The sequence below is a fragment of the Cuculus canorus genome, chromosome Z, assembly GCF_017976375.1.
Source record: "Cuculus canorus isolate bCucCan1 chromosome Z, bCucCan1.pri, whole genome shotgun sequence".
NCBI lineage: Eukaryota > Metazoa > Chordata > Aves > Cuculiformes > Cuculidae > Cuculus > Cuculus canorus.
The window spans coordinates 32,766,502-32,792,029 of NC_071441.1; the positions used below are offsets into that span (position 1 = coordinate 32,766,502).

Consider the following 25,528-nt stretch of genomic DNA (forward strand, 5'->3'; position numbering starts at 1 on the left):
CCTTAGGCCTCCTTTTGCTGCTGACACATTTATAGAAATTTTTGTATTGTCCTTTACATCAGTAGCCAGATTAATTTCTAGTTGGGCTTTGGCCCTTCTAATTTTCTCACTGTGTAACCACAACACCTTTGTAGTCCTCCTGAGTTGCCTGTCCCTTCTTCCAAAGGCTTACACTCTTCTGTTTTTCTTTTTTCTGAGCTCCAGACAGAGCTCTCTGTTCAGCCAGGCCAGTCTTCTTCCACAGCAGCTTGTCTTCTGGCACATGGGGACAACCTGCTCTCACACATTTAAGACTTCTTCTGTGAAGAATGTCCACGCTTCCTGAAATCCTGTGCCCTTCAGGACTGCCTCCAAAAGGACTCTGTCAATCAGTCTCCTAAATAGGCCTAAGCGTAATGTCTGGATATCCAAGTTGGCAGTTCTGCTGACTTCTCGAAGAAGCATGAACTCTATCATGTCGTGATTGCTATGCCAAAGAGAGTCTTCAGCTATCACATCACACACAATCTCTTCTCTGTCCATGAACAGTAGGTCTAGCAGGTTGTTTTCCCTGGTTGGCTCACGCACCAGCTGTGTCAGGAAGTTATCTTTCACACACTCCAGAAAGCTCCTACGCTGTTTCCTCTCCACTGTATTGTATTTCCAACAGACACCTGGTAGACTGAAGTCCCCTACAAGGACGAGGGCTAGTGATCATGAGGTTTCTCTCAGCTGCTTATAGAATAATTCATCTGCCTCTTCATCACATTTGGGTGGTCCGTAATAGACTCTCACCATGATATCTGCTTTGTTGGCCTTACTCCTGATTCTTATGCATAAACTCTCAACTCTGTTGTCAACATAACCTATAGACAATCCAAACACTCTCTAACATATAGAGCTATCCCACCACCTCTCCTTCCTTGCCTATCCCTTCTAAACAGATTGTAGCCATCCATTGCAGCACTCCAGTTGTGCAAGTCATCCAACCATGTTTAAGTGGTGGTGAGCAGATCATAGTTTTCATGCTGCAAAGTGGTTTCCATCTCCTCCTGTTTGTCGCCCATGCAGCATGCATTGGTGTAGATGCCCTTCACCTGGGCTGTTGGGCATGCCACCTTCTTAGAGGAATACTCCATAGTTTCTTTGAGCTGTTTCACCAGTGTTTCCCTCTTAGGTCCTGTTTCCCTAGTAGCCCCTGACTGAGCCCTGTCCCAACTTTATCTATTCTCTGGTGTACCTAGCAAGTATATCTCAGAGTCACAGGCTGAGGGCTCTTACTAGTGCCTTGTCCCTCTAAAGTTGCCATGTCATCCCTCTGCTTGTCTCGCACAAGCCTGGTATTATCTCACTGTCAATGAACCCTGCAAGCTCCTGAGCAAAGATCTTCTTTCCTCCATGAGAAAGATTAACCCCATCAAATGCCTGCAAGCCTAGTGCCAGGTAAGGCTCCCCATTATCTGAGAAACCAAAATCATGGTGACAACACTAGACACAGAGCTACAGACCATGTACGTGTTTCTTCCAGTGTCACTGCCCACAACTGTAAGGAGAAAGCAGAAAATAATCTGTGCTTCAGACTCCCTTACTAGCTGTGCAAAGGACCTGAAGTTTCTTTTGACTGCCTTTGGACCACGCATTGCAGTTTCATTATCTCCCTCATGGAAAAGCAGTAATGGGTAAATTGTCCAAGGGCCACACCAGCCTAAGAAGTTTCCCAGCAATGTGTTTAACCAAGACAGCTGGGGGGCAGCAGACTTCCCTAAGAAGAGGGTCTGTTCAGCATATTGGATCCTCTGCTGTCCCCAGAAGGCAGTTGCTTATGACTATAATCCATCTTTTCTTTCTTGTGGAGGTGGTCTTTATATAGGGGGTTAAGCATTTCTGACCTTGGCGGCACCTCTGGTATAGATTGATCACCGTACTCATCTTCTATTAACTGGTCTTCTGCCTTCAGAGCCTCATACCTGTTGTGCAGAGGCACCTGGGAACGTGAGGTGGGCAAGGAGGCTGTTTGCCTGCCACCTCGAGCATGGACTTGCACCATTCAATCCTTTGCTTTGAGATACTGCTTTCAGCATGCTGAAGATATATCTTGCTTTTTTTCTGGTGGCTGTTCCTGTTTATATCTCAGGGAGGGTAGAGCCTGGTTCCACCCCTCTATCTCATTCTCAGATTCCCTCACGCTCCTTAGCCTTTGTACTTCCTCTCATAGCTCTGTCACAAGGCTGAACAGATCATCCCCCTTTGAAGGTAGAGATATCAGAGACCAGATCATGTGTTATAATGAGAGTTCACAGTTCAAAGTGTTAGCCCGAGGGAATTTGGACTTTTACAGTGGTTTTTTGGTTTTTAGGTAGCTTTTTAAGTTAGCATCTTCTACTTATATGCTTCTCTATAGCTTTTACTGAGTAATAAGATACAGTTACTTGCCAAGAATTTTTATTGTAGCTTCTTTCTCCACACTTGATGTCTGTGCCATGTGGCACAATATTCAAAGTAGCTCAGTTTTTTAATCAAAACAAACAGGATGCTTATTCAATTACAGTGCATAAAATATGTTATTAGCCTAAAATTAATTTTTAAAAATCTTGCTCTACAAATTTCCAGGAAATACTAACTTATTACTACTTCTCACATGTTTTTAAATGAGTTATGCAGTGATGAATAAAAATTCTTAAGTAGGAAGATTCACCAAGCTATAAAAAAAAATATGGTTTTCCCCTCAGCTTTGTTTTTTCCAGTTCTAATAGATTTTAACATAATGTTTTTGCCAAGGTCTCTTTGAATCTTTGTTTTTCATCATATAATTACAGGTGTCAGTAGAGCAAAAGTTAGACAGATTGTAACATTTTCATTAGCCACTTCTGTATATAACTGTGCAGCAAAAGAAAATTCAGAGAGAAAAAGCAGTCCTGGCACTTACATTTTTCTAAAATATTTAAACAACAAAAAAGTTTCAACAAAAAAAAAGTTAATTTAGGTTGCTTTTTCCTGGATCCTTCTGACCGCATTTGTTGTAATGGGAGTTCATACTTTCAGATATTAGACCAGGGGAGTCAATAAGATGCAAAATTCTGTACAGAGACTGAATAACTTCACAGGGCAAAGGAATTCAGGATTTCTGAATTGCAGTCGTATCTTCCTGTTATAAGGCTACAACTAAAATTGCTTCTTACTTGTAGTTCAGAAATAATGCACTCAAAATTATTCCAACTGAATAAAAATATTTTAAGAATGTTAAAGTTATCACATATAATAATTTTCACAAGAAGTATGTGGTCCAATTGCAAGTATAGAAGTGTCTTAGTCATTACATTAGCAGGTATACATCCCACTAGTACTTACAGAGTTTGCTTTCATTCACATATGTTCTACTAAACTTTACCCTGCCCATCATCCAAATGACTTCAACCCTCTAACCAAGAGAATTCCAAACCTCTAGGATGGAAAAGGCATTTAAAGAAAATAATTTTACCTTTTACAGATCTCCATCAATGATTTTTTATGAACCTCTTTTCTTAAAAATGGTTTGCACTGCCTGAAACATTTTTTACATACATCAAATTCAAGTTGAACTATTAAATAAAACAAAACCACTATTTTGATACTCTGTTTTTATGGCAATTTAAAGTTTTTTTATGGCAATTTAAAGTTATTTGTTAAATTCTTATTTGTTATGTTAAGAATTTTCTTAAAACCATGTAGTCTAAGAACATTAAAAATTACTAAATTAAGAACCATGCCTTCAAAGCAAAAAAGATTTAAACACACAATTCACACACAAGTGCAGACTTCTAACAGTTCCATTCTCCAATGAAGATTTTCTTAGGAAAAAAACCCTCCTCATTGTCTTCAGCAACGCAGCCTTGCACCATACTCTCATTTACTCACCAGTCTCTATTTTTCCCTTTCCATACCTGAATTGACTATCTCACTTAAATGAAAGAAGGAAGGACAGGTTGGAAGCAGTGAATGCAAAAAAAATCTGTCAGGCCTGTCCCTCTGTTTCCTGACACAGTATGGTCAGTCTGTCTTGCTACTTCATACTAGACCGACTCTGTACTATTCACTTTCTTATTACAGACCAAATAGCACCAAATATTAGGAAACAATCTCAAGTCTTGTTTATCTGACACCAAACATTTTCTCAGTACTGCCTCTTCCAACAGAAATTCCTTCTGCTGGGGAACGGGACTAACTAACTCAGCAACAGGTTTACTTAGGCTCAAACTTCATTCAACCCAAGAGTGAGTTTTTAAATCTTTTTTTTTTTTTCAGAAAACACAGAACTCAGGACTAATCTTATCATGCAGTCCTAGGGCAACTCAGATATGGAATATTGTGACTATACTATGTCATCACAGATCTTCAAACTTCAGTAAATGTTGTTTTACAAGTACCTGGAAGGGAGGAATTTGTCTAGATAGTTTCAATATACGTCTCTACATTTCTAAATAAAGTTTATGTCCTGTATTCATGTCTTGATAGCTTCCATCCAGTCTAGGTTCCAACCTTTTTCTCCCTGTTGAGGCAGAAGAAGCAAAGAGTCTTTGCACCTCCTTCTAGCACAAGAAATTTAAATATGTCCAAGGAATTCCCTTCCTAAACTGGTCTCCTTTCATTTTCAAGCTGGTGTCTACTAGAATTGCATTAAAAAAAATGGGCAACTACAGTATCTATTTGATCTATAGGGTTTAAAAATACTTCTCAAGAAAAAGCTTTCTCATGTCATGCCACAAACTTTTCTATTGGTAATTTAGACGTTAGCTGCGTATTACATTACCAGTTATGTCTTCTCTAGTTTACCTTGTAAGCTCCTCCACAGAAACATTGAGTTTTCTTTTTTCACTTTGGCATATGCCTCACATATCCTTCGTCAACATCAACTCTCCTTGTACATATTAAGCTTAAAATGCAGTAGTACTGTGATTTTGACTACAACAGTCATAACAGTTGTGCATCTGTTCTTCTAAAAATCTAAGATCTAAGGATCTAAAAATCTAAAATCTAAGGATCTAAAAATCTACACAACTTCACCAGCCATCGAAGCATAGAATCATAGAATCATAGAATGGTTTGAGTAGGAAAGATTCTTAAAAATCATCTAGTTCCAGCCCCTCTGCCATGGGCAGAGACACTTCCCACCAGACCAGGCTCTTCAAGGCTCAATTCTACTTGGCGTTGAGCACTTCCAGGAATGGAGCATTCACAGCTTCCCCAGGCAACCTGTTCTACTGCCTCACCACCTTCATCATGAAAAAATTCTTCATAATGTTTAATATAAATTTTCCCCCTTTCAATTTAAAGCCACTCCTCCTTCTCCTACCACTACATGCCCTTGTGAAAAGTCCCTCCACACCTTTTTTTGTAGGCCCCCTTCTATAAGGTCTCCTTAGAGCCTTCTCTTCTCCAGGCTGAACAACCCCAACTCTCTCAGCCTTTTCTCATAGCAGAGGTGCTCCAGTCTTCTGATCATTTTTGTAGTCCTTTTCTGGACCCATTGCAACAATTCCATATCCTTCTCATGTTTGAGATTTCAGAATTGGACACAATATTCCAGGGGGGATCTCATGAGAGTGGATTCTCCAGCATAAGCAGCTTCCACTTTATTACTTCTAACTGAATCCACCGGTCAAATCCTTCATTCTAATTCCAAGTTAGAAGCCCTAGGCCTCATTTAAAAATCATTTAGAGATCATTTAGATAGCTCACCTATTACCTCATTTCATTTCAACCATCTGCTTTTCCAGGGTTCATTTCAGATGCAATTGATGGCTTCATAACTCTTTGAGGTCATCTCATTCACCTTTATATTCTGTGTGATTTATCTCTCATTTCAAAACTTAGTTACTCTGAGTCTCCTGAGAAGAAATTTTGGGAGAGGAGAGGGATTTCCTGGTTTTACCTTTCTTGTCTCTTGTCCTCACTGGTTCTAATATCTGCATTGCTGATGTTCATTTTCTAATGCAATCTGTTCTCACCTTTTCCCTTAAATTTTCCCAGCTTGCACTTGGCCCAGGAACTCTACCTGCTCAGTTGCAACCAAATACAGAGATTTCCATAGCACAAATACTAACATCAAGCTTTAGGTAAGTTTTCTGACATATTTGCAAGCAGGATATTATCTTGCTTTGTCCTTGAATGAATTTCAATAGAAAGTGTTAATAGTGTAAAGATCCTTCAGGAGGCAATTTTCTGACCAAGCTCTGGGTCAGTTATTTGTTTCTTCTGAAAACCTGATTTATTTAATGAGTACAATAGAGTTCAAATGCATCTCGCCAGCTAAAGAACTTCCCTACGCTCTCCTAAACAGGAAAGCTTAACTTCATCAGCTTCACTGGGTTCATCACAATAACAATAGAAAAAATCTTCTAGAAAGTATTAAACTACATGTCTTCCTCTCTGATCAAGATCAAGAACAGCATCAGATTATTTTCTGTCCAAAAGCACCAGGTTGGTATCTTCATTAAACCGCACTTCGGCTGGATTTCCATTTCATATTGCAGTCTCTATGTCAATATCTCCAATTGTTGTGGGTCAACACTATAAATATGTGTTATATACCTTAATAAAAATAAATAAAATTGACAACTTTAATTTTATATATTTTTCAAACCCATTACTTCCCAGTGGATTAAATTGCTTTGAAGAAAACAAGTAGGTGGAATAACAGTTCTAGTAAGCCTATCTGTAGGTACTTACGTGCCCTAAACAGCTGGCTGTGAACTAAATGCAGGAGTCTGTGAATGCACCTTATGTACTGATTGGTAGAGAATTTCTCACTTCAGATTGCAATAACAGAGTCTTCTTCCTGAAGGATAAAAGAGAAAGGAAGAAGGAATGAGAAAGTGAATGAAAAGAAGTTTATCATAGAGAAAAGAGAGAGGCCGTTTGCAAAATATTCCTAAGATCATTATATTTTTCAGAGTTAGTGAAGTTGTGGAAATAAGATCACTGTAGAAAAGAGTAGCCATGCCCCACTACAAGGATCCATCAAAGAAAATCTTCATTGTCTGCTTTCAAAGGGAGAACAAATTTCAACGGGAGAACAAATTTCAACGGAATTATTCAGGGCCTCCTTCCAGTCAGTCCATTTGTATTGTTTCCCTCAATATATACATGAAATAGCATAAAAGGCAAAATATGTGCCAGGGCTAAACACAATTTACCCTCATTTAAGAGGAGTATTAGACCTAATTTTAATCCTCCATCATGCAACTGAGTTATGTTTAAGGGTTAATTTACCTTCAGTGAAAGTGCCTAGAATGCTAGAATTATGGTACGGTTTGAATTGGAAGGGACCTTAAACATCCCAATCTGCCTCCATGGGCAGGGACGCTGTCCACTAGATCAAAAAGCCCAAAGCTTCATTCAACCTGTCCTTGAACACCTCCGGGGATGGGGCATCCACTACTTCTCTGGGAAACCTAGTGCCTCATCACTCTCACAGTGAAGAATTTTTTCTTTATATTTAACCTGAATCTACTTTCTTTCAGCTTAAAGCCATTACCCCTTGTCCTATCACTACATGCACTTGTAAAAATTTCCCCTCCAGCTGAAAGGCTGCTATAAAATCTTCCCAGAGCCTTCTCTTCTCCAGGCTGAACAACCTTAACTCTCTCAGCCTGTCTTCACAGGAGAGGAACTCTAGCACTCTAATCATCTTTGTGGCTCTGGACTGACTCTAACAAAACTAATTCCACATGCCCAGTAATGAAGTTGACTGGCTGAAGTGGCTGGAATTCTTTTGTGTTGCTCTTCAGGTACTCTCCTACTGACCTGCCATCATTCTTCAGGCTCCAGGCATCTATTGCTGGCATCAGGCTAGTAGGACTGGAATGGATTGAGGTTCTCTCTCCTGATAATCTTACATAAACTTAAGTGCCTGAAAATGGCTTTACCAATCTTTCCCATTTCTTCTTATGCTGTCAGAGTTCTGGTGTATTTCCTGCTGTCTAGTACTACAAAAATTTAGGAAGGTAGCATCACTCCACATTGAAGATGTTTGGCTGAGAGGGGTGGGAGGGAGGTCACTATGGTCATCCTCTTCCCATGTTACACCTATTAAGGTGCAATGGGAGGAAAAAGGTCACATCACACGACAGAAGGTAGTGTGCAGCAGAAGGCTGCCTTGTCACACATTCCTTGTTATGGACTTAAGGTGATCTCTCAGAGACACCATGACACAATGTGAAAAATCTGTAGAATTCTTGGTGAAAGCAGAAGACACAAATGCTGAGGAATACATCCCTTCACAGCACATTGCTAGCATCCCAGGGATTTATTGTTTACGCCAGAGACAATACCACCAACAGAAGAGATGAAGGCTATGCTTAGCACAGACTACGCAACAGCCCGACGGCTAGACCATTCTTCGAGGAATTCCAGTGTGCTCAGGTAGAGGGAGCCTGACTGTCCGGTGACCTGGCTAAAAGTCCTAAAGATAAAGCTCTCAAAAGAAAGGATTCTGTGTTTTCTAACAGTATTTTCATAGGATCATATAACAGCTTATGTTGGAAAGGACCTTAAAGTTCATACAGTTCCAGCCTCCTGCCATGGGCAGGGACACCTTCCACTAGATCAGATTGCACAAAGCCTCAGCCTTGAATACAGATGGGGCATCCACAAGCTCTCCAGACAACCTGTTCCAGTGTCTCACAACCCAAACTGCAAAAAATTTCTTCCTACTTCCTAATCTAAATCTACCCTCTTTCAGCTTAAATCAATTAACCCTCATCCCATCACTATTCTCCCTAATAAAGAGCTCCTCCCCAGCTTTCCTGTAGGCAAAAACACTCTTAAGAAAAAAATATTAAATTAGCCTTTCATCTCCACGTCTTCCCCAAATGACATGTCTTCCCCAAATGCTTTCTTCTGAGACGCTCAGGATTCCAGGAAGGTAGTGCTGCCAGTTTAGTGATTAGTAGTGAGTATTTTGTGCCTAAGATGGGAAAGTTGCAATAGAATTATGGATCAGCTAGATTTTTATCAAATGTTAAAATCTGAAATAGTTTTACTCTGCCTTTAGCCAAGACTCATTGCAAGGGAAAAAAGAAAATTATTATTATGCAAAATATAATCCATATTATTCATGGCATGAGAGGATCTCATGAAATCCTCACGTAATTCCACATTCTGTGTAGCACTCGTTCTTTCCTGAATATAAATGTCAACTGGCAATGACTCATTCTTCCCTAGAAATTACTGGACTTTATTAATAACTTTCATGGAGGAGAAAATCATAAGGGAAGTAGGACATAGTCTTTTCTGTCCTAAGCCAGCCTGCTGGGGTCAAGCTAAAAATTACTAGCTCTGCGAGACCAAACCGTCACAGGCCAAGTTTTACCTGATTCACAGCTCCTTATGGAACAAATTGCAGTGTACTGCATAGCTACTTCAAGACAATAGGAAACATAGAAAAGGTTTAAAATTAATAATTACAGCAGATCCTAGTTTCTTTGACACTGTTCACAAAAGCAAAAATATCATGTCAAGAGGTGTACAGCTGAGGAAAATGTGTGTCTGGATATAACCTGCATAGTTATATACTTCAAAAAGTCAAACAGGTCTATTTTCAGTATGTCCAGCAGCACAAACAATTCATCCAATTATTGTAATTGAAAGAAGGAATTGATTCAGCTGTCCATAAATTCTGAAATGGAAATTACCTTTTACAGTAAGTAGGTAGTTCAGTGTATTTACCATGTCTATGAACTTACTCAGCACTCGCTCTCAGGTATATGCAAAGCTAAATAAGAGAAATCAGGTTATCGGGTTTTACATTAAAGTACTTCATTTCTTTCCCAATTTACTCCTTCTTCTGGGAAATAACACTGAATAGTTATCCATGTAATACTTTCATCGTAAATGAATGGAGAATAACGGCATTAGGCACGAAAGAGGTATGAACTGCAAAGTTCCCTTTCTAGATAATGGGATTCATCAAGGAGACTGAGAAGATAGTGGGCGAGATTCACAAAGAGTATCAATTTCTTTCGTTCACTTCAACAATTAAGGGATTGAGAAGAAAGTCAGATTCACAAATTCAAAAGGAGTTTTCAGCTGCAAAGTGATTTTAGTCTGTCACTATGGCAGTTGAATAGGCTTTCAGTATGGCTGTGAACAGGAAATGGTAACCCGCAAGGCCTGAATGATGAAAGAAAACTCCCAGATACTTTTGAATTCTGCTAATATATACTCAATTCATTATTTTTACAAGGAAAACTGAGTTTCCCACTTCTTTACAGAAGTTTCCTTTCAATTTAAACACGGCTATAATCTTTTTCCTGTATTTCCATTTATTCAGCATTTTTCACCTCAGACCACTTTAAACAGGTATCATTTGCATTTTATACATGATGAACTTAAAATACAGCTGGGCCAAGAGCCAGTTTCTGTGTCATCTGCAAGCCTGAACCACCCAAAGAAACAAAAATATCTCAGTTAAAGCAAGATTATTCCTAGATCATTTTCCTTGCATAACAATGAAGTTAGGGGAATAGGAAGATACAAAAAATTTGTCTCTTTTATTTATTTCTTTTTTTGATCAAAATGAATCTGATTCAAATGTCCTGTTTCGACACCAAGAACTGTAGATACAGTAGCCAACTCTGATTTGAATCATACCCACATAATCTTTTCTCCCTCTCAACTCCCCCTACAAATACAAAGTCCAGTCCTAGTCTTGATCAAAATAAAACAGATTTTCATTTGCCATAGGGATTTCTGATGAAAACTATGTAGAAAATCTCAGTGTCTATATTTCTTTGATTTGCCCACTTTACCAGTCAAAATAAGAAAACTGAGACACGCTGTCAATATTTCCTTAGGGTCCCAACAGGCCTGTTTTTCAACCTCTGCTTTGTATCTCAGCAGATCTTTGCAGGAAAGTAGTTGATATAATTGTGTAGTGGGTTTTGGTCACAGTTCTCAATGTACTAGAGAGGCATAAGATTTCCTTGTTTTGGGAGGAGCCTGTTGGGGAAGAGAACCTTTAACCTCTGTCATCACGTTTTATTTTATTTTATTTTATTTTATTTTATTTTATTTTATTTTATTTTATTTTATTTTATTTTATTATTAGATGTTTAAAATGCACTGATCTAGAAGTACATTAATCTTGCATGCACCTAAGCAAAGGATCTTGTCAACATATCAACTTCAACAGGAAAATGTGGATTCCATTTCCAGATGTGCCTATGGCTTATGGCAAGTAGAAAAGTAGACCAGAACTGTTAATAGAACTGATCTGACTCACAGGCTTTGGTTACATGCCAAGAGTAAAGCCTTGAACAAGGCATCAGAACAATGCATTCTATAAGATGCTATTGCTACATACTAATCCCTAACCACTTCATCTCAGAAGAACAAACATTCCCTAGTATTATTATGTATGTTATATTGTAATACTGATGATTTGCCATCTTGATACAAGTACAAAAACATATGAAAAGAGATATTAAATGTTTGTAAGCACACGGATGATCCAGCATTAGCAAATATTGCAAATAATGAAATTAGCAATCAATAACAAGCTGGCTGAAGATTCCTTCTTAAAATGTATCTTTTCCCTACTGCTTGTATTTTCCGTTGGAGAAGATCACCACCAAATAACTCAAAACTTGACTTGGCCACACAATAATCAGAATATGATAATACTAGCTTTTTTTTTTAATGGTTGGTTAAATGCCATAAGGCTAATGAAATTGCCTTGAAGACACCTGAGTTGAAATGCTGAATGATTTTATGGTCACTTGTTAAAATACCATTGGCTTACATGCAAAGTGTCAAACTGCTCTTGGTTATGAAGCAGAATAGACCAAGGATCTGGCTTGCGTTTTTATTTCTGTATAAAGTGCATTCTAATATACTACAACAGGTGACTTTGGCATTTCATCTTAATGCTAATCAGCAGTTAACAGTCTTCTAAGAACATAATGAAGAAAAGAGTTGTTGTTTTTCACCAGAATTGCTAACCCCTTACACTTACATTATATTCTTGCAGCATATATTGACTAGTCATATGGACTCTGATGTAGAGTTTTGTAAATATTACTCTATTGTTCAAGAATCTTCAATATGTCAGATATTCATATATTCAAGAAGAACTACTCATGGCCAATTCAACAGAGCTAGTGATGAAGTCAAATGTTTCAAATTACTATTAGAAGTGTTAAACTATTCTAAAACTCCCAAGCACAACAAAACACCTGAAAGCTTTCATTTTTTACTCCATATTGGTGTAGGATTTTCCCTAATTCAATCCATTGTTACTGTTGGGATTGAAGGATTTACTTTCTCTTCAGGCATTAACTAATACAGTATTTGAATGCTTCAGTTTGTTCAGAATAGCTTTGTTACAGACACAAATCCACCTGGATTCTGCTTGAAATGGATAGTCAACTTAGAGGATTAGCTGAGAAGGTAATGAAAATCTTTATAAATCAATAGACAGTAGACTATCTAACAGATCAGAGAGAGATATTTGATCTATCTCTAACTCACTAAAACTACAGTAAATCCCACTGAACTCTGCTACAGTTTGCTCTATGTAAACTCCAATGAATTAAAGAAAACTAGCAAAAAGTTTCCAGAAAGGAGTACCTATGAAATGCTAGTGTGTCTGGTTTCTATTTTTTGTCATAATTGATAAGAGAGAGAAGAAAATCATCCCTTCATTTACCTGAACAGTGTATTCAAGCATAGGCAGCCGTTATGAAGACTGATGTTGGAAATTAAGTCAGTAAATAAACTTGGCTGAGCATTTATTCCTACACAGAACATGCATGATGATTTCTAAATACAATCCAGGCCCTATGAGGACAAAAATCCATGATCCAAAGCCTGTTAAAATCAAAGGAATGATTCCCATTAATATCAATGGCTATTAAATGAGGCCACAAGCAGAGAAAACCCCCACTGAAAAGAGTTCTGTCTGCAGAAAGCTTGGAAGCTGCTAGTATTTTTTCTTCTTTCATTTCTTCATATATATTTCATAAACAAAACTCACTGAACTTAGATCTTGTACATATAACATTATGCAACACTTTTGTCAGGATCTTGCTGATCTTAGGAGAGCTTTCTTGTACATATCTCTCTGTCACTTCAAGCGCAATCTGAAGATAGAATCTCCTTTGGGAAGCAAATACCATGGTTTATCTTGGTACTGTCACTATATGGAAGGTATGTTAGACTAGAAACAGCTGCTAAATTTAAGTGTAACTTACGTGTTAAAATGTTAAGCTAAGTACATTTTTACCTTGTTTATGACAGAACAAAGTAGTCTTCTTTCAGAGTTTACTAAAATGGAACAATTCTTGTTTCCATGCAGAAAAACATAATGCACCAAGCATACTATTTAGCTGAGATTGGTAAACACACCAGGAGATTCTGTTAAATGTCAGTTGAAATATCTGCCTCAGAATGAGAATGGCTATATTGCTTCCCAAGGCTAATGTTGCAGCTTTCCATCAGCCATTTTGCAATTAGTGGCACACAAAAATAAACTGATAAACAAGCTTTTGTCATCTGAATGTATTTTTTCATGCTACAGACAGACAAATCCTAATTAGAGGTAAAGGGATTTTTTAAATTTGTTCATGAATTCTGGTTTATGAAATACCACAGGGAAGCATAAAGCTCTCTCAAATGCATTTATTAGAACATACACCTGGGGATGTTTATACTTTTATCTTGAGAGTGTCAGCAAATTAAAGAAATTCTAGGTAGTACCTAGTAGTTAATTGGTTCCTGTGTAACCATTTCGTTCAAGGACATCATAGGAGACTTCTGCAAATAGAAACATGAGTTTGTCTGTTATGATAGTAAATTGTCTTTTCATATATCATTTTCCCATCTATTTTTAAGAAGTAAAGTATTTAAAAAACAGGAGAAAGAACATCATAGATGGAAAAAGTTGATAAAAAAATCAGAAAGAACATGAAAAAGCTAGAAAATGTGTTAACTGAGCTGCAATAAAAATGCAACCCAATGCTACACAGTGACAAGGAAAAAGAAACTGATCATATCCAGACTTTTAGTAGGCCTTCTCCCACCTTCCAGGCCTGAAAGTCCTTGCACTGATAGATTCAATTTTATACATGAAAATTATACCAAAGCTATTAACTGGATCAGATCAGATTAGAGGTTGTGCAAGAATTGCTTATGCATTGCATTTTTGCTGAAACACCCTAAAAAAAACTTTAGTGTGTCTGAAACACAGAGGACTGACACAGTAAAAGAAAATATGGGAAACAAATGGCAAATGCATGACAGAGGAAAGCAGGTGGGAAACAATATATGGACCTCTTTCAATCTCTAGGTCAAATATTTATATTTCTGTATTTCAGCTGCATTATAAGCCTAAAATGATCTAGATGAGCGCTGGGCTTGACTTTTCTAGACTGGTCATGCATCAGCAAAAATAACACCCTAAACATGAAAATTCAGCTTGAAAGTTTACAGTACTGATTCTTGCAGAAGGAAGCCTATCAGATTTCGTCAGTGGTGCAAATATATAAATGTACTACACTTACACATATTTTTAAAACTTTCCTCTCATAACAGGATTGTTGCTGTTTTAAAGAAGAGCTTGTAAACACGAGCTCTGCACATTGTTTTAAGCTGAAGGTGAATACTCAAGGAGAACAGGGCTATGTTCTAAACTCTTCACACCACTCTATTGCAGCAAGGACTGAAAAATGATAGTCTCAGCCCATCCAAGTATAAGCAGCTTACATGCAAGTCTCTGATATCTCCCACTCAGGACAAGATGGATTATGCCTGAGGACTAATGGTGACAGCCATGTAAGCTACAGACTGCCAGATTTGTCTAGATTTCAAGAATAATAAAATTCCCCTTTTCTTGTTGTGTTTTTTAATTCAAATAACATTTTCAATTATAATATTATCCTCAATAAAAGGAGAAGACATGCCTAGGGTATATCTGGATATACGGAAGTTTTAATTATATCAGCAAAGTCTGGTTGCACTGGGGAGTACAGTCTTCAATTTTACTTTCCTCCCTCTCTATTCGATTGATTTAATGGATGAAGGTTGCTGGTACCATAAGAAGGTGTAACTTTTCACAGAGACTATGTTAACTCATGTTGCAGACTTCAGATGCATCCCAAGTGAAACTGCTCTGAATTGGCTTACCCTTCTAAAACTGAACAAGAATATATTTAACAAATTGAGTTCCAGCTAAGTCAGTCACAGATGCTTTGAGAGAAAATGAGGAAACCAGGACTGAAGACAGAAAGAATGAAATTTATAAGCAACCCTATTCACTCAGATAGGTCATACACAAACCTGATTAACCAAAGTTCATTTACAGAGTGCAAATGATCACTCAGATCCTAGCAATGCTGCTACTACTAATGTCTTTTGGTACCTGTAAATCATCTACAAGTACTGTGACTAATTTATAGAGAAAGAATGAATATCAACATGTACAGTAAACTCTGGATATTCCTTATTGTTTTCATTGTGCTAGACAACATACATCTTCACATATATGAATATATAATCTACACAGTAGGAAAAGCAACCATGATTATCATCAGGAGAATAAGCCTTATACTGTAACTTTTAGGTTACTAGAAAAAGTGTTAGGAAGGATTCCCTCAAGACTTAAAAATTAAAAATGTATAATCTGGCCTTCTGTGTATGTTAGTTCTTTACACCAATGATTTGTTCCTGTTTAGGTTAGCAAATTACAAGAAATTAAATGAAGGTTAAAGTTTCTGTAAGCCAGTTTCCTTTTTTTTTTAATAAACTATTATTCTAATGAAGCTTGAGTAGGGTTTTACAGCAGCAACTGGAAGTCTCCTTCTTATGATGAAATGATGCATTCATTGGATACACAAAATTCATTAGGCATAGTCTAAAATAAAATCAAAGCTGGTGAGTTACAAGGGTCAAACAAACTAAGCTTTCTTTCAAATTTGCATCAGCATCTGAGCCCACCAACATGAATCTTAATTGAATAGTAAGCACTGTCACTCAACTCCAGCAAAAGCAGCTCTGATTATGTAATGACTTTCAATCATGGTTATTTCAGTCTAGCATATGGAATATTTCACATCACACTTTGCTAGCTTTGCTACTGCTGACATCTTAATCTGAAGTGGAAGCTGTTTAAAATCCTATGATGTCTCAAGTGTTCTGAAATATGAGCTACTTAAATATTTTCCAACTATTTAAGTATTTTCCAGTAATTAGTGCCTATCAGTAACAATGATCAAATATTTTACGTGCCATTTGAGAATTCTGGAAAGTGGTTATGGTGAAGAGAGAAGTCTGAAAACACAATCTTCTTTTTCTCCATCTTTCAGGGGTATACCTACTAAATTTCTAGTTCAATAGGTGAACTACTTCTGAACATCTGTGGAGTGACCTTTCTAAGCATTCACATCTCAAAGCTCTAAAAAGAGCTAAGGCACCTACAACAATATTATTATTAGATATATTGATCTGCCCACCTGTTCTTCTGCACAAATATAAAGTCAAAGCTACATGAAAATATAAATACAAGCTCACAAAATATAAAATTATTGTGTCATTACTGGAAGATCGCCCCTGTGATTACGTGCTTCCTCCTCCCCTAGTCTCCATGTTTCATTTTGGGGTGGGTGGAAAAAGTGGTTTTATGTTGCACAGTACCTGGTACGTTATAAGCAATGCGAGCAAGTAGAAGGTAATAGAGATTACAGTAGTCATTCTGCTAGAAAAGAAAATGACATGCCAGGTCTGCTGTATCAGTACATTATAATTCCCAGCAGGTGCAAGAGGATAATTTCTCTCCCAAGAAAAAAGAAAAAATACTGGCACAAGCTAAGATCTGGTTTAGTACTTGGATATCTCCATGTCATTTGGCCAACACCTGACTTATGCCACATCCTACGAATCATCCATGAATTGGAATATGCAAGAGTGCATCTTAAATTATACAAAACATATATTTCTATTCACGCATCATTCTTTATTTTAGAAATATCACTTCAGTGCTGTGCTTTTCTTATTAAAACAATTGATTGAGGATGTATCTGACAGAGAATGAAGCACTTGCCACTCCACATAAAGAATTACTGAAATTATAAGAATAGCTTTTTCTTAGAGATCTTTATAAAATCTAAACACTCCTGCACTTTTGTTTTCTATCACTCCATTTTTAAACTGTGCTGTCTCTCACATTGCGGCAAGGAAGTAGTCCAAAGGCTCAAGTGCACTGGAAAGCTTTTGATGTAAACTCCACAGTCAAAACACATGAACTCACAAGGAACCATGAGCTGATAAAAACATGAACGACAATTTATGAATCGTTTATTTTACCTGTGTAGTCTGTGGAGCTGGAAGGTGGCCTACTGCTCTTCCTAAAAGGGGGAAACAGTACCATTCTCCCTGCAATTTCCTCTCCACAATTTCCTCCCCTTAATTTATTCTAGTAGAGATTTTATAGAAAGCAATCTGTAAGGGCATAATGTTCACAAATCAATCAAAAAAAGATCAAATACTGGTCTCATTTCATTCAACAAATGTTTTGCCAATGGCAGCAGCTGAAGCAGAGTGTGAGTCAAAGATTGTAAAATGCTAATCTGACAAGCAACCTACTCCATCTTCTTGTGAAAAAACCTCGTGTGTCCAAAAAGGATGAAGCTATGTCTAGAAGGTATACAAAAAGCATATCACCATCATCTCAGTTTGCAAACAATACTCATTTATGTATGTCACTGAAAACAGTGCAACTACTTCCCTTCTCATATATGCAGAGGAGCTAGATAAAAACAAGAATCTGAACTAAAATGCTGGTTTTATTTGTAAATTTCGTGCTTTTGTTGCTAACAAAATTTAGGCTTAAATTGCTAATGAAAAAGAAAATATCTTATTTTCTGGTAAGTGTTAATATGAAACATGACTGATTTCTTCCTGATCCACTGCTGAATATGCTCAGAGTCCTAATCTCCTTTCTTTAACCTTAGCTCTAATGGTATATAAGCATTGCAAATAAGCATGCAAATCCAGCCTTTCAATCCCTTTTCACTGAAAAAATATTTTTCGAAAAGTGCGTTTTGTCTCCCAAAATTAGAACAAAACTGCATCTTTTGCAGCTGAGATTTTTCTTTGAGATCTTCGTGCCCACAGTATCTCAGCAAAATATTTCTCTCTCTCCTGTGTGAAAGAACACTCACAATATTAAAGCCAGCCTCTTCCAGAGCTGTATTGGAGGGCTTTTGGAAGTCCTGTGGCACTTAACGGACCTTTGCCTGCCACCTCTTCTACTAGCGGAGATTCAGCATGGATGTTCCCTGATTGTGACAACTGTTCCAAGAAAGACAGTTAGCACACAGGCCCTTGCAGCCACCTGGTATCAGTGCACATCCCACAGCACAGATATTTTGCACTCTCTGTGGATTTCCCCACTTAGTGAAGGCTGCAACCATCTTTCATTTTCCACGCCAATTAAAGGTGTAGGTCATACAGAGCTGGGAGATGATCTGACTTTTACTGCCAAGGCTTTTTTTTGAGACAAGCTAATAGTGGTTTACTGTAGAAGAATAAGTTTGGAGTTTTAGCAGCAAGGTAACTAAGGTAGACTTCATTGCATTTGAAACTATTGCTGTACCTTACACACCTTCTATTTACATGACTAAAAAGTGCTTTGACACACTTGAAAATAGATATGCCTATCTATAGCACTCATGCTAACAATAATAGCACATGTTTTCACGTTGTATCACACAAATTTCTACTGCAAATATTATTATTGTTATGTCCTTAAATTTCAGACACTGTTACACTTCTACATTTTTCCAATCCATCATTTTGCAAACAGGATTTTGTTAACAACTAGCAATCAATTGCTTATGTGGGGCTTAACCATAATAAATGCCTTCCTAACTGTGCAGCAGAGGGGAGCCCACATTAACAAACCCTGCTCTGCATGGAGCATTCCTATATTCAGTCAGGTGGATTAGCAGTTAAAAAAAGTTCACAAGAAAGACAGATGGTATTCAGCTAAGATTGCCTTATCACGGTAAAGCCTCACAGAACTGTCTGCTGCACTCTGCCAATGTATGGCTAGCTGCAAGATTTTATATTAAGCCCTCTTTTCAGCAAAAACTTATTTTTAAAGATTTCCTAGTAGACATTCCACCAAATGTGCAAATATATATCAGAACCTGCCTTCATTTCTCCTCATTTATTTAATAATTTTCTTTATCTTATTTTTTTCAGAATACTTTTAGGGGTTTTTTTTATTTTTTCCTATCCGCTTTTAACAGGGGAAAAATGAGTGAATGAAGGCAACTCCAAAATAAGGGTAGAGAAAAAAGCTGAAAAAGGCAGTGATAATCAAGATATGTTTCCTTTCATCCCTAAGGAGCAGAAATTAGTTATTTTTGCTGTTCCTGGATATTTCCACTCTTGTTTCAACCCTCTTTATTAAAGCCATTTTCCATTTTCCCAAATCATTCCAGATGATTCTCCATTTAATATATATTCTATCAATTGCATATGATAGCTACTAAACATGTATTAGAATAAGAAGATATCATCAGTCACACAACTGTGGGAACAAGTCATGTAACTATCAGATTTTAATTCAGTGTTTTCTAAATTGAATATACAGTATCAAAATACGCTTAGGTTTGGCGGGGTTTAGAGTATGGGGAGTTTTTTGGAGGGAGTGTCTTTTTCTTAGTTGAAAACATAGTGAAACTAAAGAGAAGATAAATACTTGAAAGGTTTAAGTTTTAGGGAGATTTACTATTATTTTCTTACTTTAAGTTTCTATCTATATCCCTCCAAGGAATAAAATCATTGGCAGACAACAGAGCTTTGCCCAAAAGACATATTGTCTGCAGCTGTGCAGGAAAGCAGATTTACAGGAATACAGAGGAAGACAGAGAGAAAGAATAAGCAAAATAAAACACGAAAGCAGAAAGCGAGACACAGAGAAGTGCCCTTCTCTATTATTACAAGGGTAAGAAAACACTGCCCTTTTACTAAGTGTTTATTACAAGTGAGTAGATAGGTTTAAATGCTTGATGTACTCACTCTATCAAGCTCATTGTCTGGGAGCGTCTTAATGAAAAGATTAGACAGACTGAGTTAAAGCAGAACATAAATATTTAATTTCTTTGGGTTTTAAAATGAAGTAAATGTTCTCTTCACTAGGAAAATTTCTCATTTGTTGTTTCACAAACCTTTCCTCATACATGTGTCCCAGACATTTTAATAGTTTTCCTGCTTTTCTGTCCATGCAAATGGATAACCATTTTCATTGTTCAAACACATATATTTCCTTATTACTATAGAAAGTAGCCCACACATATAAACATGTCGTGTATGTAGACAATTGTTTATATGTGTGTGTATATATGGACATACTCATGCACACATAAAACCACAGAGGTATACAGAAGTATCAATGCTGAGAGAGAGATTCAAACAGATGGACAGCTGAAGATTTGCCATTATCTTGCTACAACATGATGATAATTCTCAGTGACACTGGAGCTGACAACTCAAAATCTCACTGACATTTTATTTAATTTAAACATCCAATTTACATCTAAACTGTACTTTACTGAACTTGTGATACAGAGACACGCTTGTCTCCTAGAGGGACTAAAGTCCTTACTAAAAATCTAGCTATGCTCTTAAATAGAGCTTTAAACTAGATGCGAAGGGGGAGGGGAACGAGACCAGGGTAGTTTGGAGTGAGCCTGAAAGTGGGGCTCCAGTGACTGAGAGATGGTGAGCTGGAGAGGACCACCAGTACATCACCTCAGAGCAACTGGGGACAGTAAGGACAAAACTGGCACTGTGGCGTTAGTTGTTCCAAGGACCACTCAACTGGGAATGAACTCTATTCCCTTTGTGAGAATTGAAGGTTCGCCAGCCCAGGTGAAGTGCATTTACACCAATGCACGAGGCATGGGCAATAAGAAGGAGGAGTTTGAAGCTGTGGTAGGGCAAGGTGGATACGATGTCGTTGCCATCACAGAAATGTGGTGGGATGACTCAGATAACTGGAGTGCAGCCAAGAGGGGGTATAAACTCTTCAGGCAGGACAGGAAGGGTAGGAGAGGAGGTGCGGTAGCCCACTGTGTTAGAGAATGCTTTGATACCCTTGAGCTTGATTACAGTGAGGAAGGGACTGAGTGCCTGTAGGTTGAAATCAGAGGTGCTCACAAGAAGGCAGATATTGTGATGGGAGTCTGATACAGACCACCCAGCCAAGAGGAAGCTAGATAATTACAATATCAAGGAAAAGAAATTCACACTACTCTAAGGGTTCATGTGCTGTTTGGAGGGGATTTTTTATTTATTTTTTTTCTGTAGGATTTTGTTTGATTTTGGTTTCTTGTTTTGTTTCACAAGGAGCAAATGGATTGCAGGGACAGAGATTTTGTCCAATATTGTCACATGATTTTCTTTGATTGCGCAGGAGCAACACAATAGAAATTTATTAACTTCATGACATTTCTGAAATTCATGAACTACATCTTCCTGCATTACATGCCACACAGTAATGTATTGTTTATTATACTCAAATGTGAAATATTTTGCAATATATATATGTGGTTTCTACATGTTTCTGTATTTTCATGTAAAAGTGCACACACATACACAAAAAACCATATATAAGTTGGAAACTAATGTGCCATTATGAAGAATGGTAGTAGCAACCTCGCATTACTTTCAAAACCACACTTCTATGGCAGTAACTATACAGTGTTTCTCTGATTTATGATTTTCGGCATGTCAGCTCTCCAGGGAACCAGGACAACCTTGTGGAGACATATTTCTCTTTTTACCTCACAATCAGAAAGTGCGTTCTACAGAAGCATGCCTTTCTATTTTTTCCTGTATGTAGATATTTGATGCAGATTGTACAGAACAAATCTCTTCACACTGTACTGAAAATATCTCGTTCTAGGTACAATTCTTTCTATAGTAGTTTGAGTTCCCATTTAAAAAAAAAAAAAAAAACCACATGCAGGCATTGTAATTCCCATATATCCCAGGCTATTACTAACCTACTAACTTCCTAATTTATTAGAAGAGAAGCTTCCTCCATAAATAAATATTTTTGTAATTTTTCAATTGTAAATAACTCCCTGGTGTACAAGATCTTGTAGTCTCCACTAATAAAACTAGGAAGATCCAAAACAGTGAGAACTCAATCAACATGGAAAGTAGAACATTCCTTTACTATTGCATTCAGCCTTACTATAAGTTGTCAAAGGAAGCGCATTAGCAGGCTTATATATAGCACATTAATTTCCTATTTTTTCTGCAGTACCCAATTTGAAAAAAGGGGGCTAAGATGCAGGAAGGTTTAAAAAAGTCAGTATAAAAATATACCCTTTTTTTCTGAAATATTTCACGTTGACAAGTTAAAAATTTTAAGACAAGCTACCAACACTGCATCTAACATGGAAAGTTGTTAGTTCCATGATTAGGAATTATTCCCCTTCATTGATTTTAACTTGCTCATCTATCACACACAAAAAAAAAAAAAACTCGTGGGCTTTTATTTCACCAGCATGTAAGGCTGCATTTATAATATGTTGCCTGCCCTCAGACAGTGGTCAGAAAAAGCCTGCGTTTGCCTGTCTAGCACACACATTAGCTTCCTGGCTCCTGTAGAAGCAAGAAGGGGAAATGAGAAATAGGATTTACAGGTAGTTCTCTGGTGAAGCTAAGAAATCCACAGAGAGAAAGGATTATCTAGCAAAAAAATTCATTACTGTGTAATTCTCTCATCATCCCTAACTTCTGCACCTTCTTTACCTTCATGCACTCACATCCTGCTCTGCCACCACCTCATTGTATTCATATGACAATGATGACAATTCCCTTTTCAAACTGTCTTTGCCAGGTAGTCAGGCGTGTGTGGTGGTGTGTAGTATAGCTCCAAGGAGAATGTCAGACAACTACAGCCATCACATCTACAAAGAACTTTTCTTACATTGTCAAATAGTTCACAGAATGTAGCTCAGTGCTGCTATGCTGTACATCTCTCGCTGTTTTTACCCTTGAGTTTGCAAATCATCATACTACAGAGACTATACATCTGAGTAGAGTAGTAAATTAATAAATTGTTTCAAAGTTAATGATATGGCAGCCATTACGGGAAAAATGAAAGGTAACACAGGTTCCAAAATCTGAGGCACTGCTTAGTTGTCAAAAATATAAAATTCAGCACGAAAACAAAATCAGTGCGTATGCGTCAATTCTCCCTCCATACATCCTCTTTTCAACACAGTAGCACAGCATGTGCATTCAAATAATGTCCCATCAAAAATCACTACTGAACTTCATCATACAGCTGGGTGTACGCTCATGTTGCTGATTTGCAACTTCCCCAGTTAAAAGAAGCAGTGTGACACATAGCCTGAAGCAAAGGCTAACTGAGAGTAGCAAGTCACGTATGAGAGCCAACAAAGTATTTTTTAAATATTCTAGCTCTGAGAGTCTGATATGTAATTTCTGCTGCCAAAGGCACATACTGGGTGTCTGAAGTAAGGAACTCCATTGTACCTATGCTCTATTGTCTAGTAACAATGATGCCCAGTACAGCTTTGCAGTAGTGCTTTGGAAGGGATTAAAAAAATAATAAAATCAGCATACTATTCTTAATTGTTTTTCTTACAACTTCTTTTTCAACTGTGGCTGTTCCTTGTGAAAACCCTGAAACTAGTCAAATGTCTTGGTGTGCCACTATGATTTTACACTGAATATAACAGTTTTCCATTTTAAAAAAAAGGAAATTTAACCTAAAATAAGGTAACAATAGATCCTTTTCAGATCATTCCGATAATTTTTCACTCTTGTTTCTAGGCTAGATTATCTTCCCACACATGTTTCCTTTGAAGAAAAAGAAGCTTATTTTCTTTTACTAAAGGGTGAAACTCACATTTATCAAGAAACTAACCCCAATCTATGGATCACTTTTTAAAACCACACTAATTGAACCACAGTCTTGGTCAGTTCACAGGGGCATACAACTGAATCCCAGTAACAAAAACCTTACAGATTTTATTTATCCTGTTTAATCTACCAAATGAAATCTTATACATACCTACAGCTTCTTTTGAGAGAGCACCATATACGGAAACACAAGGACATATGTTTCCATATGGAGCAATATTCCATGCCTGATACACACGGCATTAAAATGGAGCTAAACATAAACAAGGGAGATAAATCTGTGAAAAAAAAATCAGTCATGTCTATAATCTCTTTTAACATATTTATAAGTGAAGTATTCTTTTTCTATTGGTGTTACACACCACTTAAAAGGACTGTCTGTATGACTAGTAGAGTCATACAGTTTAACAACTTTGTTGTTAAAATCAAGGATGCAGATAAATACTAATGGAGCTTAGGGAACTCTAGTTTATACACCATTTTTGCACTAAAACACACCAGGTCTTGAAGAGAAAATGTCAACCAACAGAGAAGAAAATCTTCCTTTCAAAATAGCCTGGCCCTACAGCAGATTAATTCATTTCAAGAACTGTCTTAACTGGAAATGTTAAGGTGTCTAGGAAAACAAATTAATGTTTTGTGCTCTAAGTCCTGCAGAGGAGCTCACCAGAAAGAAAGAGGGGTGGAAAACCCCAAAACAATACTAAACCATTTCTATCTCTGAGTGTGAAGAATGCTATAATCGTTCCACAACAATCTTGGCACTGTTAGGAAGTATACAAACAAAGCAGACTTTGACATGCTTTAACCAAAATGATAGGGGAACAATATTGGAAAATGTACATTGCCAAGTACTGTCAGTGTCTCAGCTTCCAGTCTGAGCCAAGAATCAACTTCAGTTGTAGAAATGCCATTTTCAGAGTCCATATTTCCCAGAGCCTCAGGTCTGAGAATTCAGGAGGGATTTCTGAGGCCATCTTCCCCTAGTTGTAATATAGCAGGAGAAACTTAAGTTGTTCTGTTTCTGCCACCAGCTTCAGGCAGCGAAAAAATAAAATATCTTGAGCAGCTGACTTTTTAAAAATCAGGACTGTCAGGGAAAAGCTTCTGACAGCATTGTTTGTTGGTTTGAAAATTGAAACATCTGCTCCCACTACCCTTTCATGCATACTTGACGAGGTGGCTAGCCAAGCAGAGCAGCTCCACCTCGGGTGCAGAGCCCCCCAGTTCCCTGCCCACCAGCCACATGCCTAGCTGTCTAGCCTGCTATCATTCAGGCATCTGCCCCAGGAAACCACCACCCACAGGCTTCCTCCAAAGGCAATTGTCCTATGCCATTGGGAAACTCCATTTTCAAGTTTCCTTCCTGCAGACTGAAGTGGAATACCGGCAGGCAAGAATTTCCCACAAAATTGAAATTCCCTTCTTTATCAGCTGTGCTTAAAATCTCCACAGCTTTAGTCAGAAAGGTGAGAAGAGACAATTTTTTTTTTCTGCTGTCTTATCAGCAGAAATTCCTTGGACACCTTTTACCCTAAGTATATGTAAGGTAAAGTGGAAATTGTGGAATGAGCTCATCAGGAATCTATTTTGAAACAAAACAACA

General features: G+C 37.5%; 1 long non-coding RNA gene across 1 annotated transcript in view; it reads right to left on the bottom strand.

Annotated features, from left to right (window-relative positions):
• Positions 1-25,528, bottom strand: part of LOC128850532 (uncharacterized) — a 140,473-nt gene that overhangs the window by 99,683 nt on the left and 15,262 nt on the right. Inside the window, exon 2 of the long non-coding RNA XR_008447955.1 lies at positions 6,685-6,793. This is a non-coding gene — a long non-coding RNA (uncharacterized LOC128850532). The remainder of the gene's footprint in view (positions 1-6,684; positions 6,794-25,528) is intronic.